Source organism: Trachemys scripta, chromosome 9 (genome assembly GCF_013100865.1).
Source record: "Trachemys scripta elegans isolate TJP31775 chromosome 9, CAS_Tse_1.0, whole genome shotgun sequence".
Classification (NCBI taxonomy): Eukaryota; Metazoa; Chordata; order Testudines; family Emydidae; genus Trachemys; species Trachemys scripta.
In genome coordinates this window covers 55,763,832-55,777,950 of record NC_048306.1, presented here as the reverse complement: position 1 = coordinate 55,777,950, position 14,119 = coordinate 55,763,832, and the positions used below count along the sequence as shown (strand labels likewise).

The 14,119-nt window shown below is 45.9% G+C and overlaps 1 protein-coding gene across 4 annotated transcripts in view; it reads right to left on the bottom strand.

Moving 5' to 3' along the window:
• The window catches only part of GIGYF2 (GRB10 interacting GYF protein 2), a 160,507-nt gene extending 150,236 nt beyond the window's left edge, over nucleotides 1-10,271 (bottom strand). For 2 of the 4 annotated variants that reach the window (XM_034782639.1, XM_034782641.1), the window contains exon 1: nucleotides 10,034-10,269. The gene's annotated coding sequence lies outside the window, so the exon portion shown is untranslated. Of the gene's footprint in view, nucleotides 1-10,033 lie in introns of all 4 variants that reach the window. The other 2 variants (XM_034782643.1, XM_034782640.1) reach the window with 2 other exon arrangements.
• Between the last annotated feature and the right edge of the window lie 3,848 nt (nucleotides 10,272-14,119).

Sequence of the window (14,119 nt, the reverse complement as noted above, 5' to 3'; positions counted from 1 at the left end):
GCAGGAGAAGGCTGCTTCTATTTTCTATGTGGACATGCCCTAGAGGAGAGATGACAGATGTCTCACAGGCTATTTGCTAAACAGCAACAGAATGTCGAGAGTTGGGAATAATAGGTTCAATTCCAGGTTCCATATAGAGTGCTCTCTAGTAGTTACAGACTCTTCTGCTTTGTCCCACCCACCCCAGCCAGTCCCCTTCTGCTCATACTCCCTGTTCCTATTTTCTCCCCTCAGTGTGGACCATTTTGGGTAAATTTTCACATGGACAGACGACACATCCCTGACACCACGGCAAGCCCCCTATCAAATGTTAAGTCCTTTCTCCAAATGGAGACACCTGAGCTTCTCACTTAAATGGCTGTATGATCTTTTTTAAACATGGGCAAAACATATTTTTCCCCACCATGATTCTCAGAAACGGCTAAACAAGGCTGTTTTCATCCATGATAGTCTGCCATGAAGTTTTGGAGAGTAATGGCTAAGGTTAAGATTTTGTCATGGTTATGTTTATTAAAAACTCACAGACAGGTCGCAGGCAATAATCAAAAATTCACAGAAGCCCACCACCTGTCTGTGAGTTTTACTAATAAATGGGAGGGGGAGAGACTGACCACCACGCGGGACAGGACAGGACAGCTCCAGCCCCCACCGCTGCCACTGGGAGTGAGGGGAGGCAGGGGGAGAAGCGGGACAGCTCCAGGCCCTGCTGGGGTAGGGGGAATGGGACAGCTGCAGCCAGGGGGGGGGGGGTGGGTGTTAAACCATGAGATAGCTCCAGACCCCACTGCTGCCACGAGGGGGTGGAGATGAGACCGCTCCAACCCCTGCTGCTGCAGTGTGGGCTGAACCCGAAGAAGTCATGGAGGCCTGTTAAAGTCACGGAATCCGTGACCTCAATGAATAAATCATATCCTTACTAGCGACATCTTGTCCAAGTTCTGATTGCCTTCTTGTGGCATCCCCCATGGGTAGTATAAAGCAAAATCAAAGTAGACAAAATGCAGAACAGAAGTTCACATTCTAAGCGACAAGCTCAACAAAATTTGTAATTTTAGGGAAGTCATCATTGCCCACTTCAAAGCTCTTCTGATTGTAATTTACACCTTTAGGGCTGCTACATGTTTTAAACTTTGGGAGACCTGAACTCTGGAGAAGAGCCAAGCAATACTCTCTCTCACCCTCAGCCATTTTTCCAACACATGCTGAAATATCATCATGAACATGTGAACACGAGAGAAGAAACAAATAACTCTCCCTTTTCAAGCAATTCAGTGTTTACCCAGGAGACTTAAAACATACATCTCTCTACACCAGGGGTGGGCAAACTTTTTGGCCCGAGGGCCACATTGGGGTTGCACAACTGCATGGAGGGCCGGGTAGGGAAGCCTGTGCCTCCCGAAACAGCCTGGCCCCCCCCCCCTCCCTGCCCCCTGTCTCAACTGCCCCGATGCCTATCCTCACCCCTGCCCCCTGACAGCCCCCCAACTCCCTGCCCTAAGCCCCCTGCCTGCACCCTGCACCCCTCTGCACCCCAACCCCCTGCCCTGCCCACAATTTCCCCAGCCAGATGTGGCCCTCGGCCCAAAAAGTATGCCCACCCCTGATCTTGGGACAGCTCCCTTCCCTACTGGCTGAAGTAGAAACTGAGTTTCTCACCAAAATGATGCCTCTAGGCCTTACTAGCGTCCAACACACACACACACACACACACACACACACACACAAAACCATTTCATATGAGTCTCTGGCTAGCAGGTGGCTGGTAAATGTTTCTTGCTCTGTACCAGAGCAGTGCTCTTCCCCAGCAGTTCCACTAACATGCCCCATATTATGATGCCAAGTCATACAGTCAGCACACTGCAAACTAAGGCCATGTCTATACTTACAAGCTTACAGCATCACAGCTGTACCGATACAGTTGTGCTGCTGTGAGAGTGCTCATGTAGCCGCCTTATGTTGATGGATAGAGCTCTCCCATCAACGTAATAAAACCAACTCAACGAGTGGCAGCTCCTGCCGACGTAGCACTGTGCACACAAATGCTTATACCGGCAAAACTTGTGTAGTTCAGAGGTGTTTTTTTTCCACACCACTGAGCAACAAAAGTTTTGCCAACTTAAGTGCTAGTTTAGACATGACCTAAGCCATCCTATCTAATTAGTACTACACTGCCACTATCTGTTCCAGAGGTAGAACCTATATAGTGCCTCCCTTCCAGCTATCACATGGTGCTGTAACTGCTACAAAACACATTCAAATCCAGCAAAATGTATGTATAACATTTCAAAACATATGAAGTCAAGGCACACAAATATAAGGATTCCTGGACTGAACAATCATTTTCACATTAATTTATCTAACCAGACCTCTGTAGGCCTCATATAGCTATAGCATGTTTTATGATTCTCAATTATGTTTTCCCCACTCTGCAAGATTTTCCATGCCCTCAAGTAGTAAACATAAAATCTTTAGAAAATGGATATTTCAGAGTGATAAAGCATTTCTAGATTTTCATTGGAAAGGTACTTCAAGAACTCTCCCACATAGAATCTACTACAAAGTCTTCTTTTCACAAAGGAGCTGCTCAAACATGCCAGTATAGCTGTCATATGACAGGGTAAGAGACAAGATGTTGGTGTGACAGACTAGTAACAGGGCAGTCTGCTTTAACCAACTGACAAAAAAATTAGCTTTAAATAAAGGTTGCTACCCCGATTCCTAAGCCCCCGGTTCCTCCTTGCCCCGTGGGGTCCCCGCCCCCCCCCCTTCCCCCCCCGCGTCCCACCCCAATTCCACCCCCTTCCCCCAAGTCCCTCCCCGACCTCTTTACCGCCTCCTACCCCGAGCGCGCCACAACCCCACTCCTCTCCCTCCCTCCCAGAAAGTTCTAAGCACCGCCAAACAGCAATTAGGCGGTGGGCAGGAAGCGCTGGGAGGGGGAGGAGTAGGGACATGGTGCGCTCGGGGGAGGAGGCGGTGAGGTGGGGGGAGCTTGGCTGCCAGTGGGTGCAGAGCACCTGCTAATTTTTCCCTGTGGGTGCTCCCGCCCCACAGCACCCACGGAATCAATGCCTATGTATGTATATATACATACTATACAACATATGTAAGAGCATAACACCACCACCTCCTGGTGGAATCATCTACTCTATAGCATAAGGATTCATGGAAAAATCTTTGCTGCCTGAAGCAGAAGAGGCAGGTAGTTGCACTCACTTGTTTTGTGTGTGTTTGTAGAGCACCAAATCAAGCCCATGATTTCTTAAGTATGTAGCTGTAAGCTGCATATTGGGGGGAGGGAGGCAGCGGAAGAGAAGGGGAGCTTAACTATGTCCTATATCCCTGTTCAGTCTCCACCTATAAATAAGAAACCTTTTATATCCTCTCATCTTACATCAGTTTCCAATACGTGCTACAAACTCTCCACATATGGCTAAGACAATGGCTCAACCACCGATTACTAGCCAGTAACACCAACATCTTACCTCTTACATCTCACATGTAAACCAGAGGGTCAACCTTATCCCATTCCAACTACCCACCTGTAAGTGGGTCATGAGACCAGAACATATCACTTTAGTCTTCAAACAGTCCAGAAACATCGTCTCCACACACTCTCCCCATTCTACCATGAGGCAGAAAACCCATCTACACTCCCAATATAATAGAATTCTTATGTTGTCTTGATTTACCCTCCCTAGAGAGGCTCACTATCTTCCAAATACCGACCACACATCTAAAGTCACTTTCAACATGTAGACCAAAAAACTCAGTCCATTCAAATATTATTTACCACACAAGAGAAAGAGGAATCCACATATCTATACCATGTATGACATTTTCATTTGCAGTCAGTGATTTAAGAAGCATTTCAAGTTTTGGTTTGGTTCTATGACACAAGCGTTTCCCTGTTGGACGACATGAGAAGAGAGTTAAAAGATCAAATCATGAACGAAAAAAATTTCACAAAAGTAAAATAAATTTTGCCTACTTTTTTTAAAAGAAGTAACATGTTTAAATATCAGAAAAAAGCCTTGATTTCCATTTTTATTACTTTTATGTATAGCCTGTTTCACCTGTTTACTTGGTGCATTTGACAGCACTTTCCACATATCAGAGGGGTAGCCGTGTTAGTCTGAATCTGTAAAAAGCAACAGAGGGTCCTGTGGCACCTTTAAGGCTAACAGAAGTATTGGGAGCATAAGCTTTCGTGGGTAAGAACCTCACTTCTTCAGATGCACTTTCCACATAGTCAATTTAATGTTTTCGCTATAATGAATTTTGCATTCAGGATTAAACAAAGACTGTGAATGGCTATCCAACTACAGAAACAGTTTCTCCTCCCTTGGTGTTCACACCTCAACTGCTAGCAGAGCACCTCACCCTCTCTGATTGAACTAACCTCATTATCTCCACACTGATTTATACCTGCCTCTGGAGATTTCCATTACTTGCATCTGAAGAAGTGAGGTTCTTACCCACGAAAGCTTATGCTCCCAGTACTTCTGTTAGTCTCAAAGGTGCCACAGGACCCTCTGTTGAATTTTGCATGTTTGTGTGGTTATTTGGGACAGCTCAGGGAGAGAAAAACACTTTGAAAATAGGATTATGTGGTTGTAAAGCACTAACAAAAATTGACAGGGGGACTCAGAGAAGTGTACCTGAAATTACATTGAAGTCATTTTTTAAAACTGAATATATTTCAAATTTACAATGACCTTTAAAGAATATACAATCTGATGTTTTAGATGGGCACACCTAAAATATTGTCTGAATGGTGAATATCTTTGTATATTTAACTACCTTCCTAAACTGTTTATTACCATATTTTTAAATGCTTGGGGGGAGGGTATGTTAAACTACAACACTCCTTGGCATACATACATTGTAGCAATCTTAACTTAATTTTAGTAATGCATTTTTAAAACAAAGTCTCAGAAGCGCCATGATGGCCTTGAAGAGCTCTGCAGGATCCCCAACTGTCCATACTCCATATGCAAAGCAGATCTTAGGAGCTGTGGGCGGGGGGTGGATACTTGGTTTCCTCTAGTTCACATTGCCCTATAAAGTTTATCAACTACAGAGAAAGGATGGTCCAGTGGTTAAGGCTCTACCCTAGTACTGAATTCCTTGCTCCATCATCACAGACTTCCTGTGTAAGCTTGAGCAAGTCACAGCCTTTGTGTCTCAGTTCACCATGTGTAAAATTGGGATAATGGTACTTTCTCTGTCTCCTAGAGGTGTTGTAAGCATAATTCCAATAAAAGACAGATTCTCAGATGCTACAGTCATGGGGGCAATATAACTATCTAAGATAGCCAGACTTCTGCAATGCTGCTCTCACATCATAAGCAGCTAAGTCAAACATTAAGGCGGATTTCTGCAAATAAGTACTTTAAATAATTTAAACTGTATTTAAAATTATTTTAAAATAAGGCAGTTTCTTTTAAAAAACATCCGTAATTTAAGTGTTTTTACCACTTGCTTTCAAACTCTCCAAAAACCCCTCAGATGTACTTGAGTGAAGTAATATAAAAATACTTTCTGTGCAAAAGTGTAAGCAATATGAACATAGGATTTATAATGGCTCCCTACTTATCACCATAACGAAGGAGTTACTGCTAAGTGGCTTCCATGTTCAGGAAATTTTTAGCTAACTGTAATTCAAAAACAGCTTGACAAAGTTTCTTCATATTTTGAGAAAGACAGCTGGATATCATTCTGTAATAAACCCATTGCTTCAAACTAAATTACTAACAAAGACACCCAAATTTGTAAAGCTGGGATTGAGACCCTGATCCTTTATCTTCACACCCTGCCACTACCACTGGAATTAAAAGTGAGTTACAGAAAAGTAGTATAGCAGGACCCTATGTTCTTTTTAATATGCAGCCAACCACAAGAGGGCACACTGTTCACATGTATATCACCACTAAATCTTCTTGGTTACAACCTATTTCCTTTAAGTATAGCCTAAAAGCAAACTTTAAAATCCTTGTTTAAGCTTTTTGTCCCCTGATTGTTTTACATTTAAGATTCATGTATCATTTATCCCAATATTTCCTCGAACAGGAGTACTGGAAAGCTAGTATCATCATGCCATCACAAAAGCCAAGGAATAGAATCCTGAACTGAGATGAAAATTAATTTTTAAAATCAGACTGTTTAAAAACCATGGGACTGTTTGTTAACAGCTATTTAACTCTACTTGAAGGAAAAGTTTAGAGACCAGATCTTTTTGAAACATTTCAATTGGGGTGGGAGGGAGTGGGGAGGGGACGACACTCCTGTATCAGTTATTTTGACTTCCAAAGAGAACTCCAGCAAAAGAAAGGAAAATAACATTTAGTATTTTTGACATTTCAAAAGTTAAACAAGCAGAAAATCTAAGGAGAATTTCAGGCCTCAACACATTAAAGAAGAAAAATAAGAAAAAAAATATTGCATCAGGGGTCTCCAGGTTGTCAGAAGAATTCTTCCACTGACCTAGCTACTGTCTCTTGATACGATGGGTTTCAGAGCAGCAGCCGTGTTAGTCTGTATCCACAAAAAGAACAGGAGTACTTGTGGCACCTTAGAGACTAACAAATTTATTTGAGCATAAGCTTTCGTGGGCTAGAGCCCACTTCTTTGGATGCATAGAATGGAACATATATTGAGGAGATTATATATATATATATATACACACACACACACACACACACACACACATTGAGCCATTACAAACATTGAATCTATCACCCCATGTAAGTATTCTCACACTTCTTATCAAACTGTCTGTACTGGGCTATCTTGATTATCACTTCAAAAGTTTTTTCTCTTACTTAATTGGCCTCTCAGAGTTGGTAAGACAACTCCCACCTTTTCATGCTCTCTGTATATATATGTATATATATCCTCAATACATGTTCCATTCTATGCATCCGAAGAAGTGGGCTGTAGCCCACAAAAGCTTATGCTCAAATAAATTTGTTAGTCTTTAGGGTGCCACAAGTACTCCTATTCTTTTTGATATGATGGATCTACTACAGCAACAGAGAAATATCCCTTTTGTTGCTGTAATAAGATGATCTGTAGCGCTTGTAGTGTAGACGTACCTTAAGTTAGTCAAACTGCTTTTTCCTTGTGTTCTAGTACACTGCAAATATCATTGGCAGAGCTTAGACTAGCAAGAAGTCCATCCAGGCAACACCCCAGATCAACATGGATAATGTGCATGTGGGTTACCCGTCATCTTTCAATACTACAGTTCATCCCAAATGGAAAACTTCATTTGCCTCTTTAAAGTATTCATAAATCTGAAAGGCATTATTCAACCTGATTTGTTTTAATTTTTAACTTTAAAAAAGTTCCTGACAGAGCACCTTTTAGATATTAAGTCTTTGGAAGGAGCGGCATTGTTTTGCTTTAAAATATCCTTTAAAAATGCATGTACACAGATTTTTCTATTCCCCAGTTGGCATCTGAGACTTTTCAGAAAGCAAAATAATTGATTATACAGGGGGAAATAGTGAAATTGACTATACACAAAGTAAAAATGGAAAAAAACAGAGCTCTACACCACCTTTTTGGTTATAGTAGTATTTACTTTTAACTATGACCAATACAAGGTTTTCATAGAAAAGGCTGATTTTTCAAGCCATTTTTCCTTTACATTTATTGTACATTTTAGAGAGAAAAGGAATCTTTTTATCATACTTTTAGCCCCTTTGCTGGACACCATTTTATTGGCGAAAAGAAGGGATGTTCAAGGTATTTGAGAAATTATTTTACTGATGCGTTACACAGGTCTCTTGATGCATTTTCAAATGATGAGTAGTAAACCAAGATGCAATATAAATATTCTATATTTTAATTATCTATATTAGCTGAAAACAGAGACACTGGAAAACAGTTCAAAAAAGGCTCTGCAGCAAACCTGGTGACAGAGGATGTAATCTTTGTGCAAGCATATCCACATGCCCAGATGACATGGGACCCCTGTCCAACTCCTGAAATCACTAACAAATATTTTACAACTTTGTCAGAGAACTGAAAAGATACATTAAGTCTTCAGACAGCAGTGGAGTCAACAAGCTGTCAAGTCTTGCTATGACTGCTATAAATTTTCACTGTAACATATCACTTCAGTTGATGGTACCCCTATTTCTGACCTATTTAATACAGTTAACCAGGAAGCAGAATCTTGCATTTTGTCCAGGCTCAATGAAGAATCCATTCTGTGACACAAGAGCTCTGACACCAATTACCTCACTGGGTCAGTGTCTCTATGCTATCTTTTTTTTTTTTTCTTTTAAATATAAAGTTCTCCCACTGTTGCACCTCCATGGATTCTCCTGCTCATACTGACAGGGCACAGGCTTATTTCCACATTATTGGCTTATACTACGGGGCCAAGTCAATCTAAGTTACCCAACTCCAGCTACATGAATAATAAAGTCGACATACTTTAGGTCAACTTATTGTCGTGTCTACACCATACTGGGTCAACAGGAGAAACTCTTCCGTCACCTTATCTTATGCTTCTCGTTCTGGTGCAGTACCAGAGTCAAGGGGAGAGCGACCCCAGTGGATCAATCACCACAGCGTTGATCTATGGTAAGCGGAGACAAGCCCTAACTCTGAGCTAGACAAAGTCTAGACAAATTATTGACCACCAATGCCTTTTCTATACTAATGCTCCTACCAGCCCTACTACCAATAATCCACTGGGGGTCGCTCTCCCCTCTCCCGCTCTACCCTATTCTTGTAGCTGGAGTTGGGTAACTTAGGTTGACTCCTATAACAACTGCTTTTGTGTCAAAGAGAGCCAGATTATCATAATGTCCAACTATTACATATTCTACTCAAAGACATGTTTATCTTTAATAAAAAGTTAGAAGGCAATAAATACGAGTAGAATAGTGGAAAAGGCAACACTTCTCAAAAAAATGGCACAAGCTAGCTCCTGAAGCAAGAAAGCAAAGGGTGATGAGCTGAAAATGATTAAATTAAAAAAAAAAAACAAAAGCAGAATTCAGATATAAAATTTAGAGAACAAAATACAGACAGCAAAAATAATGGCAAAAGTAACAACAACAAAAACAAGGCCAACGTGTTGAAGTAATGGACACAGGAGAATGTCGGGGGGGGGATTACTCCAACTATGTCAATCTGTATTGATCCCCTTGACCTCAAACTTGTCTTGATTTAAACTGCAGTTATACATGCTTGAAAGTGTTGCGAGTGTTTTGTTGACATTGAGACTACCTGTCTTGGATTAATACCAAACATACATGACCCTGATCAATGGGCTCTTCAGCCTGCCAAGGCCTCCATGGTCACACGCTGCTGATTATTCCCTTTAACACCCAGCTCACTGAGGGGAAGGCCTCAGTCCTGAACCAGCTCTTCTCTCCTAGTGTCTGCAATATGACAAGGCCAGACATGCTCAGGGGAGTGTGGTTTCAATGCGAACGGAACCTGCCCACGGCTCGCTCAGGACACGGGACGGTCCCGTTGGGGTGGGAGAGGAGAGTTCACAGGAGTTCGGATAAAGAAGAAATTAGCAGGAACCGCAGGTGGCTCGGGAGAATCCGAGAAATCCCGCAGCTGTCTGACAAGCTCCGGTCCAGCAGCACTCACCCAACCCACGGCAGGACCCGCTGCCAAGGGGCCATTTGGACGAAGCCCCCACCCCTCAGAGCCACCAGGGGGTGGGAACAGGACAGGGTAAGGCCGCCAGAGTGTCCTCGGAAGCCAAGGGAGAAAAGACCAAAAGCAGAGGCTCCGAGAAAGGCCTATATCCCATAAGCCAACTCCAAACAACCTCGGCTCCTCATAGGCCGCGAGCGTCCCTAGCTTCCGTATCCCAAGCCCCCAGCCTTTCCCTGGGCAGTAACTGTAGGCGAGGCCGGTGCTTCCAAAGCGGCCTATACACGTTCCCGCAGCAGGGCCGCGTGTACGAGACGAACACGTCCCGGGCGGGAAGGAGAAAGGCTCAGACACCACCCAGCGCCCAGGGGAGCCGGCCAGAGCCAGCGGGGTTAATTACCTGCGATCCCGGACGGAGACTCTCTCACAGCCGAAGCAATTCCTCAGTCCTAACACCACAAGATGGCGGTCGCGCCGCCACGCATCATCACGTGATATAGGGTGCCACCTACTCGCGTAGGCCCCGGATGAGAATGGCGGCGGCTTGAGGGAGCGCGCGTCGCAAACAGAGCGCGAGCTAACAGTTGGGGAGACCTAAGGCCAACGGCTGCCGCGAGCCCCGCCCTAGTGCCAGCACAGAGCCGAGAGAGAGAGAGAGCGTAAGGCCGGCAGCGCCCGGCTCTCTACCTGTCACCTCCTGCGCCACCCAGCTGTGCCCAGCGCCCATGCTTCCCTTCCCTCGCTGCTTCTAGAGTGTACATGGCTGTCCCGCCCTGCCCCTCCTTCAGCCTTGCTCTGCCAGGGCCTGGGCCACGTAATCCTCTCACCCAGCTGGTGCCCAGGTGCCAGCTATGGCCCCACTCTGCACCCACCTCCACATCGAGCTGGGGGACTGGTTGGGTACTTCCCTACAGCCACTACTCCCTGCCCATCTCACTCGTCTTCTCTCAGCTGCGCCATGTCCTCCTTCCCCTGGCTTGTAATCAGGGCCGGCTTTAGGCCAATTCCACCAATTCCCCCGAATCGGGCCCCGCACCTAAGAGGGCCCCGCGCCCAGTGGCAGAGCTGCCGGGGTGGGGGTAAGTGGCCGAGAATCCCTTCCCTGGGTAGAGGCTCCTTTTTAATTTTTACTCACCCGGCAGCGCTCCGGATCTTCAGCGGCACTTCGGCGGCGGGTCCTTCACTCACTCCGGGTCTTCGACAGCACTTCAGCGGCAGGTCCTTCAGTGCCACCGAAGACCCGGAGCGAGTGAAGGACCCACCGCCGAAGCCTAGGAGCGCCACCCGGTGAGTACAAACCCCATGTGTTTGTTTACGTGGTATTTTTTTTTAGTCATCCCTGCTGGGGCCCCATCAAAACTGTTCGAATCAGGCCCCGCACTGCCTAAAGCCGGCCCTGCTTGTAATGACCTTAATCCACCATAGAGACTAGACTCCTTCAACCCTCTGACATGTAGCCAACCCCCACTTTGTCTGCAGCAACCATCCTGTCAAGGTGTTCAGGCTGCTTTATCTCCCAGGCAAGTGTGGTGACTGCAAGTGCAACTTGATCAGTGTTCAGGGCCTGATGAAATACATCTTAGAATACTCAAGGGGTTGACTGAGGAGATAGCTGAGCCGTTGGCTATTATCTTTGAAAACTCATGTAAGATGAGAGAGTAGGGTTACCATTCGTCCGGATTCCCCCAGACATGTCCGGCTTTTTTCAGTTAAAAATAGCATCCGGGGGGAATTTGTCAATGTCCGGACTTCCCCCCCATGCAGAGCGTGCGTGGCGTACAGGGCAGCCGGCCGGATCGTGCCACTCGCACGGGGCTCCGGCAGCCTGAGCCCCTCCTCCACTTCCCCCTCCTCTCCCCTGCAACTTGACACCACTCCCCTCCTCTCTCTCCCTCCCTCCCCCTCCCCCCTGCATTCGCCGATCGCCGGCCGGCCGTTTGTCTTGGCCTCCAGCAGTCTGGAGCTCCAACCCTCCTCCCCTCCCCCGCTGCCAAGTGCGCCGCTCTGCAGCACAGTAAGGGGACCAGGGGGTCAGAGAAGCGGCAGGGAGGTTCGGGGGGGGGGTAGTCAAGAGACAGGGAGCAGGGGGAGGGTTGGATGGGTCAGGAGTTCGGGGGGGGCTGTCTGGGGGTTGGGGGTGTAAGGTTTTGGGCAGAGTACAGGTGGGGGGGTCTCAGGAGGGGGCAGTTAGGGGACAAGGCACAGGGAGGCACTGGGCTCTCTTAATGGCTCTCCATGCGTCTCTGGACCCTCTCAGCTGTCGGGCTTGGACGGAAACATTGCCTGAGGGTAGTGAGAGAATGGGTTATCGGTGAGGTGGGGGTGGGCGTGAGCCCGGTCAATAGGGGCAACCCCTACCAAGATCTGAGCCTTTTCTCACACGCCCGTTAGAGCTCGACATTATGCTGTTTGGGACCCCTCTTTGAGGAAAGCCTCTGGATTGCAAGTCCAACCGCTACCTCCTTGTGGTGAGAGTCGGTAACTGGCTTGGATAGCCAGGCGGATTGCGGAGGACGAACCCACATCCCACATTCAGTGGGGTGTGGGACGGGGTTGGGCAGCCCCATATGGTGCCACATGGATGCCCCCCTGGTAAGAGTAGCCTCCCCCAGGTACGGGTTGACTCCCCCTGGAAAGGGTAAGTTTCCCCCAGGTACGGGTTAGTTTCCCCCTGGAAAGGGTTAGTTTCCCTCTGAGAAGGGTAAATCTTTTAGCTATGGAAAAAAGTAATTTATATTTTTATACCAGATTGGCGCTGGACCGGGTTAATAACGCCCCCGCTGTTGGCTTTGATGCCCCGGCTGACAGTGTTAAATATATTAGGGGTGTGATCAGGGTCGCTGGACCAATGGATAAAATGGTGTGGACTATAATGAAGTCTCATGAGAATGAGAGTGAGAATCAAGTCCTCCCAGTGGAGCATGGAGAGGAGGTAGAGGAGAATGTTTGTGATGATCATGGTGAGGAGATTTTATCTATCTTACCGATGGTTTTTACAAGGGACACTTTTAATGATTTAACTATGGACAGTTTTAATCCAGATTTTAAGTATTTAAGTACATTTGATGCTATATAATAAATACTTATTAATGGATGAAATTCCAATTTAAATTATTAGTTTATTTTTTTTTTAACTACTGGATGTGGATGCGGACTGGCCGCGTATAGTAACCAGGAAAGGGCAGGTAGTCACGCCTGTACATAAATAGGGGGTGGGATTCTGGAGGGCAGTTAGGGGACAGGGAGCAGAGGGGTTTAGATGGGTCGGGAGTTTTGGGGGAGGGGGCTGTCAGGGGGTGGGGAATGGTTGGATGGGGCGTGGGAGTCCCAGGGGTCTGTCTGGGGTTGGGGGTGTGGATAAGGGTTGGGGTAGTCAGGGGACAGGTAGGGGGTAGAGTCCTAGGGGGCCAGTTAGGATGTGGGGAAGGTCTCAGGAGGGGGCAGTCAGGGGACGAGGAGCAGGGAGGCTTAGGTAGGGGGTGGAGTCCTGGGGGGCAGTTAGGGGCAGGGGTCCCAGGAGGGGGCAGTCAGGGGACAAGGCGTGGGGGGAGGGTTGGGGGTTCTGAGGGGGCAGGAAGTGGGAGGGAGTGGAAGAGGCAGGGGCGGGGCTAGGGTGGGGCTCCTCCCGTCCTCTTTTTTGATTGTTGAAATATGGTAACCCTATGAGAGAGAATCCAGAGGCCTGCAAGCGGGCAAATACAGTGCCAATCTATAATGACAAGCTGGGGGTTTACAGATCACTCAGCTCAATTTAAGAATTCAGAAAGATAATGGAGAAAATAATCAAGCAATCAATTTGCAAAAACCTAGAATATAAGATGATAAGTAACAGCATGCATTTATCAAGAACAAATCATGTCAAACTAACCTAATAACTTTTTGACAGGGTAACAAGCCTTGTGGATGGGGGGAAGCAGTAGATGTGGTATATCTTGATTTCAATAAGGCTTTTGATACTGTCTCACATGATCTCCTCAAACAAATTAGGGAAATATAGCCTAGATAGAGCTGCTATAAAGTGGGTGCATAATTGGTTGGAAACCATTCTCAGAGAGAAGTTATCAATGGTTCACAGTCAAGCTGGAAGGGCATATCAAGTGGGGTCATGGGTCCAATTCTGTTCAATATATGCATAAATGATTAAGATAATATATAGAGTACACTTAAAGTTTGAAGACAATACCAGGCTCAGAGGGGTTGCAAGTGCTTTGGAGGATAGGATTAAAATTCAAAATGATCTGGACAAACTGGATAAATTGTCTGAAGTAAATAGAATGAAATTCAGTAAGGACAAATGCACAGTACTTCACCAAGGAAGGAACAATCAATTGCACACATACAAAATGGGAAATGATTCCCTAGGAAGGAGTACTGTGGAAGGGGATCTAGGGGTCATCGGGGATCACAATATAAATATGAGTCAATAGTGTAACACTGTTGCAAAAAAAGCAATCTTTCTGGAATGTATCAGGAGGACTGTTGTAGA